This window comes from Myotis myotis, unplaced genomic scaffold, assembly GCF_014108235.1.
Source record: "Myotis myotis isolate mMyoMyo1 unplaced genomic scaffold, mMyoMyo1.p scaffold_m19_p_5, whole genome shotgun sequence".
In the NCBI taxonomy this organism is placed as follows: Eukaryota; Metazoa; Chordata; class Mammalia; order Chiroptera; family Vespertilionidae; genus Myotis; species Myotis myotis.
In genome coordinates, this window is record NW_023416357.1 from 68,236,640 (window position 1) to 68,253,095 (window position 16,456).

A 16,456-nucleotide genomic window follows, 5' to 3' on the forward strand; every position below is an offset into this window, starting at 1 on the left:
AGATAACCAAAGGTCCCCAGACTCCAGACTAATACCTTGAAATATTAAAATTATCCTTTCCATTAACAAAAATGGAATGACTGTATTTTGTCCCAATTTACCTCAATCATTGTTATGCAAACCTCATATCCCACTCTTATTGCACGAGAATCCTGAAAGACTCCGGTGTGTGTGTTTTCAGTCCTTTAGAGGTACTCTCCTCTTTCAGAAGGCTTGGACATGATAAGCTAATGACAGCTGCATTCCTGCAGGCCGGAAATGTGGTCACTGGGTCATTTTTCAGAGTACACCCCTGGGAGAACACGTTGGGCCAAGAGCCAGGGAGGCAGACGTGCTCCCTCCAAACTGCACTTCTCAACCACAAACTACGTGAGGATAAAGCCTGGCAATTAAGAGACACTAATGAGGCTAGAATTAAAATTAATTTTAAGTCAATCCCCTTTGGCCAAATTTTGCTGCATAGAAACCCATTTGTTATGTGCCAGCGTTCCTTCATCTTTTCACTCTATTAACATCAGAGCAGGCTGACTACAAGTTCACTCAAACAGTCAGCAATGACACAGACTTCACGCCAGATAGAAAGAGGCATGCAGGGAGAAGTCACTAATTACTACACACGGTAAGCTGAGTGCAGGTGTGCGGGACATCAACTATTAAATCTGACCATTAGTGGTCAGATTTAATAGTTGATTTCCCGCTTTGTTGGCCTGTTTTATTTATAAGTATTAATACTGACAACTATCATTTATTGAGGGTTTTCTCTCAAGCCTGTTATGTGTATTAATTTATATAATCCTCACAAGAATTCTATGAGGTACTACTATTATCCCATTTTACTGATATGGAAACTCAAACTCGAAAAGTTACAATAATTTGCACAATGTCACACAGTCAGAAAGTGGGACTGGAGGCATTATATCTGGGGGGGTGTGACCCCAGAACCTGAATTCTTAACCCCTATGCTCACCTGCTTTCACAGACATATATATATCAAATATGTACAAATATCAACCTGGATGCCCTTAATTCTAATCACTGAGTCATTGTGAAAGGACATTCTGAGCTCAGTTATAAAATAACTAGAAGCCCGGTGCATGAAATTCATGCACTGGGGGGGAGGGGGGGTCCCTCAGCCCAGCCTGCACCCTCTCCAATGTTGGACCCCTCAGGGGATGTCAGACTGCCGGCAGTCGGACATCCCTCTCATAATCCGGGACTCCTGGCTCCCAACCACTTGCCTGTCCGCCAGCATGATCACCCCCTAACCACTCCCCTGCCAGCCTGATCAATGCCTAACTGCTCCCCTTCTGGCCCGATTGCCCCCCAACTGCCCTCCTCTGCAGGCCTGGTCACCCCCAGCTGCCCTCCCTGCCAGCCATCTTTGACAACATGGGGGCGGCCATCTTGTGTGAGGGTGTGAGGGTCAATTTGCATATTAACTCTTTATTATATAGGATAGATATTTAAAGTTAGAAAGGGCCTACAGAGGCATGTGGAGGAAGGGGTAGTCTTAACCTATTTATTGCAGACAAACTAAGTTAGTAGATAGCAATGATAGGGATGGAGTTTTTACTCAGCTGGAGTAAGACTATCCTAGCAAATGCCACAGGTGGTCTCATAGGCTAGTTCTAGAAGTGGTATATATCACTTCTGCTCTCATTCCATAGGAGAGGCTTGGTCATGTGACCAAACCTATCTGTCAGTGGAGATGAGGAATGGAGTATGGCTACCTACTGTGGAAGAAAGGAGAGACATGTTTTTCTTCACAGGCATTTTTCTTTCCACTCTACAGCATTTTTCCTTTACTGTAGCTATTTTAAGAGTTGAATAAGCATTTTTTATTGTTTTCTTCAAACTTACTATGGTTGTACAAGTTACAGATAACCATACTGACTGAGAAAGAGCTGAGAAATCTCAGAGAAGAGCATCTGAAAATAATGCAAGTTTTTGTAAATGATGTGAGGCAGGGCATGGCAACTGCTGGGATATATATATATATATAAATATATATATATATATATATATATATATATATATATATATTCAATATGATATAGTAGATATAATTTTTAAAGAAAAGCTAATTAACTTCCATGCTCAATTCCTGAAACCCCAAAGCCCCTAAACCTTCTAATACATCCAGTGCTTACATTGGTGTTTTTCTGAGTTCCTAATCAAAAGTAGAGGGGAAACAAAGAGTAGGTTAAAAAAACCCATTTCAGCGGCATGCCAGTGAAAAAATAGAATCACGAAGCTGATGGTTATTTTTGGAAAATCCACTCTGCTCTAAAGATGAAAATCAAATCAGAGGCTTTTCCATTTGATCAATTTTAAGGTGTAGAAGTTGAGGGAGGTATGTCTCAGTAACAGACTCTAGGACCCCATTTGTAATTTACCATTTAATAAGAAAGGGGCTTTGTCTCACAAAGATTTGTACATTCTTTATCAAAGTAGTCCGTCTGTGCACTTTACTTCTCCCCAAAGACCAAAACCCTGACATACAAGGGCTTTCTCTCTACTCCTTTCTACTTCTTACTATTCTCTCTTTCTCTCACAATTATTTGAAGTAGTCATGTGTTTTTTTACTATAAACAGAATGAACAAGTGCATTCTTCCTTTTCCCAGGATGCTCTGAGCAACCAAGGACAGGTCCTGTATTTTCTTTCCTTGCAGCTAGAATAGTGACTTGTTGACCTAATTGCTTACTATTTACTGACCAATAACAATGTCTTATTTGCAGGGAGAGCCTTGAGTCTAAGGGAAGAGCCTAAATTGGGGCATTGGCCACGTCTAGAAAAAAATTATGCTTCTTCTATAAAACAGAAAATCATATGGCCATAAAAATCACATTTTCAAATAATTATTAACAAAACCTAAAAATAAAAAATAACTACTCATAGAAACATTTCTAAAATTTCTAGTCATAAAAATATTGAACTTTTGCTTTATAATTTAAGGTTGAAAACAATGTTTGGCATTCCTTAGTGAATTATGCAAAAAAACTTATAAAAATTATTTCACTTAAACATATCTTGCTTTCAATTGTCCTTGGGGAAAAAAAAGGTTGTGTTTATAAAGAATAGTTTCCTAGCCCTCAATGGTTATTTGCTTTGTGAAGATAGTAATCTACTATGCCCCTGATCATTATTTTGAGAATAAAATTATAAGCATAGTGGGGGGGAAAGTGTAACTACTGTATAACATTACCCAAGAAGATTGCTACTTTTATGTAGGAAGAATTCTACCTAGTTTTATCAATAGCATTTCTACTCTAAATTTCATTTGCCCATTTTGCTACATAGCCAAGATTCTAGATACAATTTTTGTTCATGTGAAAATTTGGGTGATATTGGAGCAAGAATTAAAATAATATTCCCATTTTAAGAACAATAGCATTCGTATTACTTTTGTTTCTGTCAACAGCTTTATGCATCTTACTACACTTGACTCATCTATTTTAGAAATGAGGAAACTTAGTCACAGGTTTAAATACATTTCCTAAGGACCTTCATTTTGTAAGAGTGACTCTGGGATTTGAACTGAGGTACCCTGACCCCTGCACCCACACTGTCAATTCTATAGTATGCTGCCTCATAATTTTAGAGGAAAAAAGGACAGTGTTGGGGAAAATAAATGTCTTATCTTCTTACATGTCTATTCACTCAAGAACCTAAAAGAAATTAGATAGGAAGCAAATCTAGACTTCACTCTCTAATTCTAGGTGACAATTTCTAGTCGCCATTCAAAATCTATTCATTAACTGATAAACAGAGGCTTATATTTAGAAATTATGCCTCAAAAAATTATATACTGAGAGGTAATCAATAAAAGATATTGATTAGCTTTCAGTATAGAGGTGTATACTCTATGACGCACAGAGCTAATCAAGAAAAGCCTTTTCCAGTTTAGCACATAAGAGAAATTCAAAAGAATAATGCAATTTCCTAAGTTTCCACAGCACAGAAATGACCACCTTTCTGGTCTCATCTTTCTTGCACAGCAGAGAATGAAATGATTAAATAGAAAATCATGTCATCATGGACATAAATTCCAGCTGATTGCAATTAAAATATCTCTTGAAAAAAGATGACTAAAAAGATAGGCCATAAGCTCAAATTAGAAATAACAAGTCTTGGAAAGCATTCACATTTTTTCAATGAAAAGGCAAACCATAAAATAAACATTACCCCAATGGTACAAACTCAAGAATAAATAAAACCAGGCCAAAGACCAATCATCTACAAGCACATGTCATCTAAACCCTATTCAAAAAATGGAACAAATGGGAGAATGATGCTGAGCACACTGGGACCTGGGCCCAGCATGACCCAGCACACAGAGTGATTGACACACAGAGCAACAAAAGTAGACAGTGCAGGATTCAAGGACAAGGAGAATAATCTGATAATGACCAGCCTATTCAGCTGATTCTGCTGGATTCGTTCAGTAAAAAGTTTTCCAATAAGCAACAATGAACGCAATCAGGCCAATAAAGGTGTATACTCTGAAGTGGTGAAGTGTACATCTACCCATGGGATAGGAAGAGGCAGGACAGAGGAAGACCATTAGCCATAGGAGTAGGTGAGGAGAAGAATCCATGAGGAGCATCATCTAACCTTCAGAGGTCTATGGGCATGGGAGTAAGGGTGAAAGAAGGTTTGTATTCAATTCCAACCATAGTTCTGCACCACTAGCCCAAGGAGGTAGGGGCGGGAGGAGGGAGGGGCGCAGAGTGGGCAGAGGGATGAAAACCATCCATCACACTACAGGCAGCCACTAGGAGTCATATCCTCCTCACCCAGGGCCAGGGGTCCTTTTAGAAAAAAGAAGACATTAACCAGGCAACACAAAGAAGGGTTTGAGTTGAAAAAGTATAGAAAGATCTCTTTCACAGGCCAGCTTCAGCTATTTGCTAACTTTAGCCCTTTATAATGGAAATAAATGGAAGGCGATTTGTTCCTTTCCCATTAGAACCTGAAAAGATTGAAGTAGCAATTCCAGAACCTCAAAATGCTGCTGTGGTGGCTGAGGCACCCTTACTTAGTCATATTAATTCAAGCATTCATTCTTTCAACAGACCTCTTTTGAATGTCTATGGCAGTCCTGTGACAGTGGCATGGAGATGTCAAACCACCACAAACATGCCTGAAGGAATTTAAATTTGTTGGAAGTACTAAGTCATCATCCAAATAAATTTGATCACTCAAGATCAAATGTGTCAAATGTTGATGACAATTAGAAGGAAAGAACCATGACTTGTCAGGGCAGAAAACCAGTCAGTGGAGGAGGGGAACTTGAGCCAGATTCTGAAAGGAAGAGTCACCTGAGTCACATCTTGAAGGAGGGGTACAATTTCAACCAACAGACATAGAATAAAAGAGCATCTGGAAGGGAAACAGAACTTGAACAAAGACTGAAGATGGGGGGAAATGAGTGATTAAGGAATGGTGGTCATTTGCTTTGGCTATAAAGTGGCCCAGAAAAGAGTGGTGTAAACCTGGAAAGGTGAAATGGAGTTGAAATACCGCTCCTAGAAAATCAATCCAAGAGGATTTTATGGGTAGCCACTAAATATTTTAATACAGGATTGAAACCACCAGAGCTTAACCATAAGGAAGAAGTGCTCAGTGGCTTCCAGGGGCAGAGAATGCAACTGAGGAGAAGTATTATACATATTCCTCGGGCAAAAAGAGCTGGACCTAAGAAGCAGCAACAGGACCAGAAGGAGATGGCATTGAGAGAAAGAGGCAGAATCTGCTGGACGCGGTCTGTGGTGGGATGATTGCATCAGTAGCCCCAGTTTTCTTCATCCTGTCCTGTATCCACACTCTGCCATGTGAAATTGCAGTCACGCCACTAAAAAGGTGGGGTCCATTTGCTCACCTCTAAAATCTGGATTCACTCAATGGGAAGAAGCAGAAGGCAGAGGATGTCAGTTTGAGCGCAGAATATGAGAAGCTTTGCATGTTTCTGCTCATGCTCTGTACCTTTGCCTTTGTTGTAAAAACATACCCCGCTGGTGTGCTGGAGTCCAGCCACCCATCACCTCAGCCGGCACAGCTCAGGTGGGTAAGTGAGCCCAGCCAAGATCAGTAGAGCCACCTGGCCAGCCCCCATCCCAAACTTAGGAGCAATAAATTCATTACCAGGTGGCACTAAGATTTTGTGATTATGTGTTGTGGATAATTGATGCAGTGCCTGTTAAAAGAAAAGAGAGAAGAAGGGCATGGCTTGAGGAGGTGGACAGATAAAGGGAGTCACAGCTGAGGTATGTGTAAAGTCAGAGGGGTTTATGCCTAGAACAGTAGAGTTAACCAGTAGGGATTTAGGACGCCAAACCTCACCATTGGAAAAGCACGATTGCTGACAAACAGGCTAAAGAAGTACGTTGAAATATAAAAACCAGGGCATGGTAAACTATACCCCTTGAGCTAAATCCAGCCTGCTGCCTATTTTCATGAATAAAATTTTATTGGAACACAGCCACACACACACTTGATTAGATACTGTCTATGCCTGCTTTAGCACTACAACAGAGTTGAGAAGTTATGACAGAGACCCTGTGGCCCATGAGGCCTAAAATATTTACTATTGGGCCCTACACAGAAAATATTTGCTGACGCTTGATAGAAACAATTAAATTTTTAACACAGTATTCTCCTAAATGTACAACAGAAAATGTTTCCTACAAGAGACCACACCTTTAACATAGGCTCACTTTAAATTGTCCCTTCCTCTCTTGACTGTGCGTACAGTGTCGTAATATCCACATAGTATTAAAAACGTGATGCGTTACAAGGGGAGAAGTCCTGAATAACTAAAATGGTAAAAATGTAGTCCAACAATATCTCCAGCAGTATTGGTCTTTTCACCTGTCCCTCTGCTTTTGTCACTAGTTATGTGACTGTGTTGATTAGATTACTGTTGAAAAGAGCCAGATTCACATCAGGCATAAATAAGTTCAGAGAGTTTTATACCAACTGTAAAAAAAAAAAAAAAAAAAAAAAAGGTAAAAATTTGATGCATTGATTATATAGTGAGAGATAAAATGCATTTATTATTCATTCAAATACTTATTATATTTGAATTAAAAGTAAATATTAGTATCCATTATGTGTTTTACTCAATTATTAAATGACATGATTTTTTAAAAGGTTCTGAAACCCATCTGGCTTTTGTAACTGTAAAAGTTACAAAAAGAGTATCTTCTGCATGGGAAGCCTTCCCAGTACAACATAGGATTCTGCAGCCATCGGGTTCAGAGGGCATTCACAAGAATGGCTGAAAGCTGCCAAAACCGGTTTGGCTCAGTGGATAGAGCGTCGGCCTGCGGACTGAAAGGTCCCAGGTTCAATTCCGGTCAAGGGCATGTACCTGGGTTGCGGGCACATCCCCAGTAGGAGATGTGCAAGAGGCAGCTGATCGATGTTTCTCTCTCATCGATGTTTCCAACTCTCTATCTCTCTCCCTTCCTCTCTGTAAAAAATCAATAAAATATATTAAAAAAAAAAAAAGAATGGCTGAAAGCAAAGACACTCAGGTTGACAGCAGGCTGAGTGCTCCCTACTAGTAAGAAGCAATGAGGCATCATGGGAACCATGTGGGATTTGGAATCAAACTCCAGCTCTGTACTCCGCAGCTGTCTAAACCACCTCTCAGCACCTCGGTGTCTCCATCTGAAAAATATTGAAGTGATAACACCTTTGCCCAAGTTATCTCACAGGGTATTAGTATGAATCAAAGTAGGTAGCACAAGAAAGGTACTGTTACAGAAGACTGGAGAGGAACCAAGCAACACTAGAGAGATGGAGTTACACTTTCTTATTATTATTATTATTATTATTATTATGCGTGGGCTGAGAGAAAACTGTATTTCAAATTCTGGGCCCCAACATAGAGGAAGTTTCCCTATTTATATCTTTTTACCTTCTTTGTCTCCCAAATATGGGGTTTTCCGGTCCCCTTTGCAAGTTCTTAAAGAGCCCTATGTGCTGGGACTTTGAGACCTCAACCAAAGGCCTGGCCTGGTGCCAGCACTGATAACTTTGTGTGGGGAAGATTTATGGTCTCTCTGGAATGAAAGTAGTCTTATTTTCCTTGTTATTTAAGCAAGCAAGCATTTACAGGAGCCCAAATAGCAGGGTTAAAATTTCAAACAGCAGTTTTTATATAAGATGGATGCTTCAGTACAGTATAAGAAATAAAGTGCTATTGAAATGTTAAGGTATCTATAGAGATATTTATAAATTTGTAAGCAAATAATATCAGGAATTATCTATGACAAGTAAAAAACTATATCCTAGAAGACACTTATGACATGACCTTTTAGTAAACATGAAGCAAGCTTCCTTCAGCATATCCAACTAAAGGAAAAATGTATAAAATAATCTCAACCATTATTAAACTGGATTTCTAAAACTGGTAACTAATTTATATGCAAATCATTGAAAATATCTGCCAGTTGCTCAATCAAGTTTACATTGATCACATTTCTAATTATGGTTTCTTGGTGAGGCAGTTGACTCATACCAGTACATCAATAAACTGACTTCTATAGGAAGTAATTTGGAAATTATTTGGGAACTGTTCTGTGATTGATGTTCCCAAAAGTTTCTAATTAGCCTTTAAAAATATCCTGAGCTATTGATTGCTTTGTAATGTCACATAATGGTTGTTTGTTCATTCAAGAGCTCCTAGTTTTGACTGTAAGTAGAAATTATGCATGTTAGCAGGATTTTAACTCTTTGGTGAAAAAGACTGTGATGTAATTCCTGGGATAAGTTTATATGAATACACATATACAACCCAGCCTCATAAGGCCAGTCTTATAAAAAGTGTGGAAATCAGGACATCCTTGTGTAGCCACTAACTAGCCATGTGACTGAGAAATTCACCACCTCCCTGGTCTTGTTTTATGAACTGAGGCATCTGGATCCAGTTTCATCCTTTGACTTGGGCAAAAGGGGCCTTGCCCCGGGCCCAGTTCTGGATTTCCTTAGCCACATCCTCCCTTCTCCTACCTCCAATGAGGTGGAGAGACCATGACGTCAAAGAAACTTGGAGCCCACATTCTGCACTTGCTCTTCTCACTCCAGGCACCTAGGATCTTCAAATTTTCTATCCACGTGGTCATAATGCTGCCTCCAGGGCCAATGTAGACCCCTTACCTGGGTCCATCCTTCCAATGGAGGGACACGCCTCATTGTGTACATCCCAGGCCTGGAGGGCAGCCAAGGGATAGCTGTTAGCATCAGTGTGGATGGAATTTGTATATGTGAGTTGGTGAATCCAAAAGTGTCCATGCAAGACCCCTTGCAAGTGCAGGACTAAGGGCTGAAAGAGGAGGGGAGGAGGACTATGGCAGTTTCTCCCATTCTGCCACATTCTGGCATTGAACTCAGCAGTTGGAGATTTCCAACTTCAAATTCGGCCTTTTAGGTTGTTGTGAAGGAAGACAGAACAACTTTTGTTTAATTTTTGGCTAATAAATATTTAGGCAATTAGTATGTGCAGGCCTCCATTTGTATTCTTGCCCTAGGCCCTAGAATGTTAGGGGTGTGTCTGCTTAGAGCGTACCTCTCTAAGGTCCCTTCCAGCTCTAACTTACTTCAGAGAAAATAAAAGAACATTGGTACTAGACGTTTCTCGGTTTAAATCTTCAATTTGTTCAAATATCTCCTTGAGCAAATTGCTTAACTTCTCTAAGTATCAATTTCTTTGTGTATTAAAAAAAAATCTATGCAAGGTAGTAATGAGAGCAAAATGACATAATCTATTGAAATGTTGACTTTAATAGGTCCTCAACATATGCTGGCTCTCTGCCATGAGAGAAAATGAAACTTATGAAGGGATAAAGCAAACCAGCAGTCATGCTCCTTGGTATTTACTCAAATGAACTGAAAGCTTATGTCCGCACAAAAACCTGCACATGGACGTGTATAGCAGCTTTTTTCGTAATTGCCAAAACTTGAAAGCAACCAAGGTGTCCTTCAATAGTGAATGGATAAATAAACATGAAAAGTTATGAAAAGAACAGGCATAGAGGAAATTTAAATGCATTATTACTAAATGAAAAAAGCCAATAGGAAAAAGCTACACATTGCATATTTCCAATTATATGATAATCTGGAAAAGACAAAACCAGGGAGACAGTTAAAAAAAAAAAAAGGCAAAAAACAACAGGAGTTAGGTCAGGAGGAAAGGAAGAATGAACAGGCAGAGCGCAGAGGATTCTTAGGGCAATGGAAATACTCAGCATGACACCATAATGGTGGATACATGTCATTATATATTTGTCCAAACCCATAGGATGTACTGTTACAACGCCAAGAGGGAAGTGTAATGTAAACTATGGACTTTGGGTGATAATGATGTGTCAATGAAAGTTTTTCAATTACAACAAATGTACCACTCTAGTGGAGGATGCTGAGAGGGGGGAAGGCTGTACATGTGTGGGGCAGGGGTGTATGGGAAATCACCGTGCCTACCACTCAATTTTACTGTGAACTTAAAACTAATCTAAAAAATAGTCTCTTTTTTTTTAAATGATAAATTAAATTCTATGATAATGCATACACACTGTCTCTCACTACTTCCTCAACAATAATGAGCTTCTACTAAGAGAAGAATTATTCCAAAGATCAATAACACTTTTTATCTGAAATGAGGAACTTTAGCTCATCAAAAAAAAAAAAAAGTCATTCAAATTATGAAGCAGATGTTTTTTACCAGCTATTTGCAGATAATCTCATCAGCAGTGTCAGACACAGAGCTCCAGAAATATAAAGATGCTAAAACAGCAGTAATTCCAAGCAGAGTTTAAAGCAAAGAATTTAACTCTTAGAGAATGTGGTGGACTGTGCCCTAGCTGGCTGGATATAGGGGTGTCTATCAGTGTTAACCTTGAACTAATAGGGCCTATATATTTTCACAGTTAATCTAGTAACCAGTGTTTGCATACTATCTTGATTAACATCTGGTTTTATTTTTTAAAGTCATCCATATAAAGAATACTTTGGTTAGGGCTAATGACATTATATTCATGTCTAATTCTCATAACCCTTGAGGAGCTGAAGTGACTAATGCTCTGTAGAGAACATGCTGAATGTGGAGGGAACAGGATTAACCCAGCTATTGTAGAGTTCCTTTCTGAGGAACAGATGCTGTGGAGTTTTCCAGTCTCTTGGTTGTCCAGAGCCCAAATGTTCAAGTAAAAAATAAAATAATATAACTTCTCTGCAAAGCTCCCAGTGCATTAGTGAGGCTGGGGGCTTCTAGACAAATAGGCACAGAAAGAGGGCTGTAACCTCCTTTCTTCATTTGAGTTTAGACAAAACAAAAACAGAGGAGAAAGGAGCTAAAATAAGTAACAAAGGCACACTTAAGCATCTTATCCGTTAAAGCAACGCACTGCTTCAGAAATAACCCAGGAAATAAACCTGAAATAAAGTACTAGCTTTCACTGGTGAAAACTCTTAGCCTTCCTGTAAGAAATAGTCATTGTTGTATGCTGAGTTGTTGAGCTGATAAGTGGTGGTGTTTCTAAAGCTCTAAAGAAATAAATAATTTTGGATTCTTGGAACTAAATAACCCTCATTGGGAGTAGGCCTTGCATGATAGCACAGGATCTGTCATTAGCCAAGTAAGTAAGAACCATAGGTCAGCCTCCCTTCCCACTCAGCATTGGTCAAGCTTTAATTAACTGCAAAGTTATTGGCTCAATGACTAAAGTGTGATACTGAAAATTTGGAAGAGGTCCAGGAAAGAACAAGAAAAATTATTAGGAAACATTCCACCCTGAGGAAAATATTTAAAAATGAGGCTTGGTTAACCTAGAAAAGAAAAGGCTCAAGGGAAACTTAGTAATTTACTTTAAATAGATAAAAGGCTAATGTAAGAGTGATATGAACATGGTTATTTTTACTGATAACAGTTTAAAAAATGACACACAGCAGAAAAAAATTAAGTTAGATATTAGGGGAACTTGGTAAGATTTGTAATCTATGGAAAGTTATGGAAGACCAGAAATAATTTTTTACAGACATGTAAGAAAGGAATTCCCTAGCGATACTTTGAGTCTTAGGGGGGAAATGGATGAAATTAGTTTTTAATTCAGTTTGAAATATAAGGTGTGTTGTTTATTTTTATTTTAGAGAAAGAGAAAGGGGAACAGAGAGAGAGAAATCCATTTGTTGTTCCATTTATTTATGCATTTATTGCTTGATTCTTGCATATGAACCCACAACCTTGGCATATGAGACTATGCTTTAACCAACTGAGCTACCTGGGCTAATATAAGGTATTTTTAGGATAAATAATTCAATACTACCTCATGGATATCTTCAATATCAAAGTCTATTTATAAGGATCCCAAGAATTAAAAAAGGTACATCTCTTGCATAAATAATTCAAATTAGAGTCAAGTAATAAACAACACAAGTTTAGGCAAAACAATTAAAAGAAAACATTTTTAGTAATGTCCTAAAAGTGACATTCAAACATGATTTTAAAAATTCATTACTAGTCCTCAATCAAGCTATTTTAATCACCTCCAATAGTTCATTCCATCAGCTCAGAATATTTAAGTTCTTTTAAGGTCAAAGATTTATACAGATTCATTCTGGAATAAATTTCTGCCTGACTTTGTTATTTCATCTAAACTAAGCCTATACCTACTGGTTGGCTCACTCCTTTCTTTCCATCCTTATCCCTATTCACGGTGAAAATGCAGGAAAACAAAGACAAAGACCCTGAAAGCAGTCAGAGAGAAAGAACAGATTACCTAAAAGAAATGACAGTTAGACTAGTAGCTGACTTCTAGACAGCAACAACAGAAAGTACAATCCAGTGGAATAATATTCCAAAACTGTCAATCAATAATTGACACAACTAACTATAAAGACTTTTATTAGATAAACTAAAATTGGGCAAGTCTATCACCAATAGAATCTCACTAAAAGTTATCAACAATATATTTTAATGTTTTGATGCAAATCAAAACAACAATGCAGTACCATCTCACACCTGTCAGAATGGCTATAATCAACAAATCAACAAATGACAAGTGCTGGCGAGGATAAGGAGAAAAAAGAACCCTCATGCACTGCTGGCGGGAATGCAGACTGGTACAGCCACTGTGGAGAACAGTATGGCATTTCCTCAAAAAACTGAAAATGGAACTTCCATTTGACCCAGTGATCCCACTTCTAGGAATATATCCCAAGAAACTAGAAACACCATTCAGAAAGGATATATGCACTCCTATGTTCATAGCAGCACAATTTACAATAGCTAAGATTTGGAAACAGCCTAAGTGCCCAACAGCAGATGAGTGGATTAAAAAACTGTGGTACATCTACACAATGGAATACTACACTGCTGTAAAAAAGAAGGAATTCTTACCATTTGCAATAGCATGGACGGGCCTGGAGAACATTATGATAAGCGAAATAAGCCAGTTGGAGGAAGATAAATATCACATGATCTCACTCATTTGTGGAATATAATGAACAACATAAACTGATGAACAAAAACAGATCCAGAGACAGAGAAGCATCGATCAGACTGTCAAACCTCAGAGGGAAGGTATGGGGAGGGTGGGAGTAAGGGGAAGAGATCAAACAAAGGACTTGTATGCATGCATATAAGCCTAATCAATGGACACAGACAACAGGGGGGTGAGGGCATGAGTGGGGGGATGGTGGGGGCAAAGGGAGGATAAGAACAAATATGTAATACCTTAATCAATAAAGAAAATAATAATAATAATAAATTATTATTTTAGAGGTATCTGAGTGAGGAGTGAGGACAAATGTTTTGTGCTATTTTAACCAAAGCTCACCAGCATGGATATAATCAGGCCATGGGATAGAGAGTTAGAAACATCGATGAGAGAGAAACATCGACCAGCTGCCTCCTGCACACTTCCCACTGGGGATGTGCCCACAACCAAGGTACACGCCCTTGACCAGAATCGAACCTTGGACCTTTCAGTCCGCAGGCCAACGCTCTATCCACTGAGCCAAACTGGTTAGGGCTTAACCTTTTATTTTTACTCAAGCTATCTGGATTACCCATTTGCTTCAGTTCCATTTAACACTGGGCTAGGCATGGAGATTACACTGAGACAAATAAAAACAGTGTCTACATATAAGCATCTTACTGTCCACTGAATGAATCTGTATAAGGCCAACTCTGCTGCAAAAATGCACAAGCCCTTTACATGACCAGAGAAGATAAAAATATCAGTGCCGCCCGGCCAGTGTGGCTCAGTGGTTGAAAATTGACCCATGAACCAAAAGGTCACCGGTTTGATTCCCAGTCAGGGCACATGTCCAGGTTGTGGGCTTGATCCCCAGTAGGGGACCTGCAGGAGGCAGCCAATCAATCTCTTATCAATGTTTCCATCTCTCTCCCGTCCTCTCTCTCTAAACTCAATAAAAACGTTTTAACAAAGTATCAATGCCTGAAGGTCTGTATAAATAAAGTGTGTTGGCTGGGAGGAGAAGAAAAAGAGCAAGAAGAAACCAAGTAAAGTGAAGGGTCCCTGATGGAGGTAGAGAACGCCAGTGATTATGTGTTGGTGCCACTTTCTCCTAACAGTGGTTCTCAACCTGTGGGTCACGACCCCTTTGGCGGTTGAACGACCCTTTCACGGGGGTCGCCTAAGACCATCCTGCATATCAGATATTTACATTACAATTCATAATAGTAGCAACATTACAGTTATGAAGTAGCAACAAAAATAATTTTATGATTGGGTCACAACATGAGGAACTGTATTTAAAGGGCCAGAAGGTGGAGAACCACTCTAGAACAAGGCAGATCAGAAGCTGAGCATCATTCAGTGTACTGGAGTCAGAAACAGTCACTCTTCCCTCTGAAAACCAGTCCTCTGCTCTGGGAACTCGTGCGTGGATCACGGTGATAGTCTCTCGGTAGTTCCTCCTCTGCTTTCTATTTCTAGCTTATCGCTGGCTCACACTGCAGCTGCAGCACTAGTTCCTAACCCATCTCCAGGGCTGCTCACATGACTTTCCTTTTCCAATGAGCATTCTGCCCTTTACTTTATGAAATGGGCTTTGGATACTACTTTTTATATTCCAAGTCCTTCAATAATTGGCTTGAAAGTACTTAATGACTATATGCAAGAGCCCAGAGGCGAGGTCCAGATGTGGGTCCTGTGAAAGGTTTGTATCTGGGTTTAGGGCTATATCCAATTCTTCTTTACCAAGCGGAATGTGACATCATCTAAAATTGGGTCAGGAGAATCTTGCTGCATTCACAGTGTAATACCATCCCATCCCATCCAACCCCTGTTGCTGTGTCCACAGAAAGACCATACAGTAGAAGATTCTAAATAAGTCAAGCAGGGAATAGAAAGCATATGGACTTCCAGGGCAGACTGATCTGACTTTAACCCGAGCTATTGGATTCACTCATTCTTTCATTAATTCGCACATTCATTCATTAATACATTTATCAAGCACCTACTATACACCAGGAAATCAAATGGTTGTTGGGGCTGCCATGGTGGGCAAGATCTACTCCCTCCTTGCCTTTATGGCATTCAGAGCGTGGCAGGGCTTATAATCATTTCAAGGGAGCCAGTGGGGTGCTCCAATGGTGGGAAGCAGGAGGAGCTCTGAGAGCACAGAGGGCACCTCCTGTAACCGGAAGAGGGAGGTTTCCCAGGAGACACGTGGTCTAGACAGAGCACAAAAGGAGGGGAGGGAGCTAGGCAGTCATTAGGGATAAGGGGATGTTCCAGACGTGGGGAGCAGAATGTACAGAGCCTCCAAGGGTGCACAGCAGGATGGAGAAATGCAAGAAGTCCCAGGTGATTTAAAAGTGGTGGGAGGAACAAGCCTAGTAGAAAATGAGGTGGGAACAAGACCTTACTTATTAACCTAATGTGTCTGGGATGAGTTTGGAGGATCATGGAGAACTTTGGACAGGATGAGCAAGAGAAAAAGAACAGAATCCGTGTTTTGAATTTAGAAGGTTCAATCTCAAAGGTTTGTAGAGAAAAATATTGGAGGGAAAAGGAGACTCAGGGAAAGAGGTCAGTTGGGAGGCTGTTGCCGTAATCGAGATTATAAATATTAAGAACCCTGACGAAGGCCCTGGCAGAGGAGAAACAGAGGAGAGGCTGTGCATGAGAGCGTGTTAGGAACCAGAACAAACCAAACCTGGAGACAGGTTAAAGAGGAGGCATTAGAAAGAAGAAGAAAGTAAGAAAAACTTCCAGGCTTCTGCACTTGCAACTGTGTCATTCCTAAAAGAGGGACTCCTGCGGCTTGTGCGTATTTTGCAAAACCCAATGAGCTCAATTTTGGATGTGTTAAATTCGCAGTGCCAGTGACACGGCCAGCTGCAGAGGACCAGTGGACATCGGGCTAACTTGTCTGAGCTCAGCACAGAGACCTGAGCAGGACATATGGAGATAAGCATCATT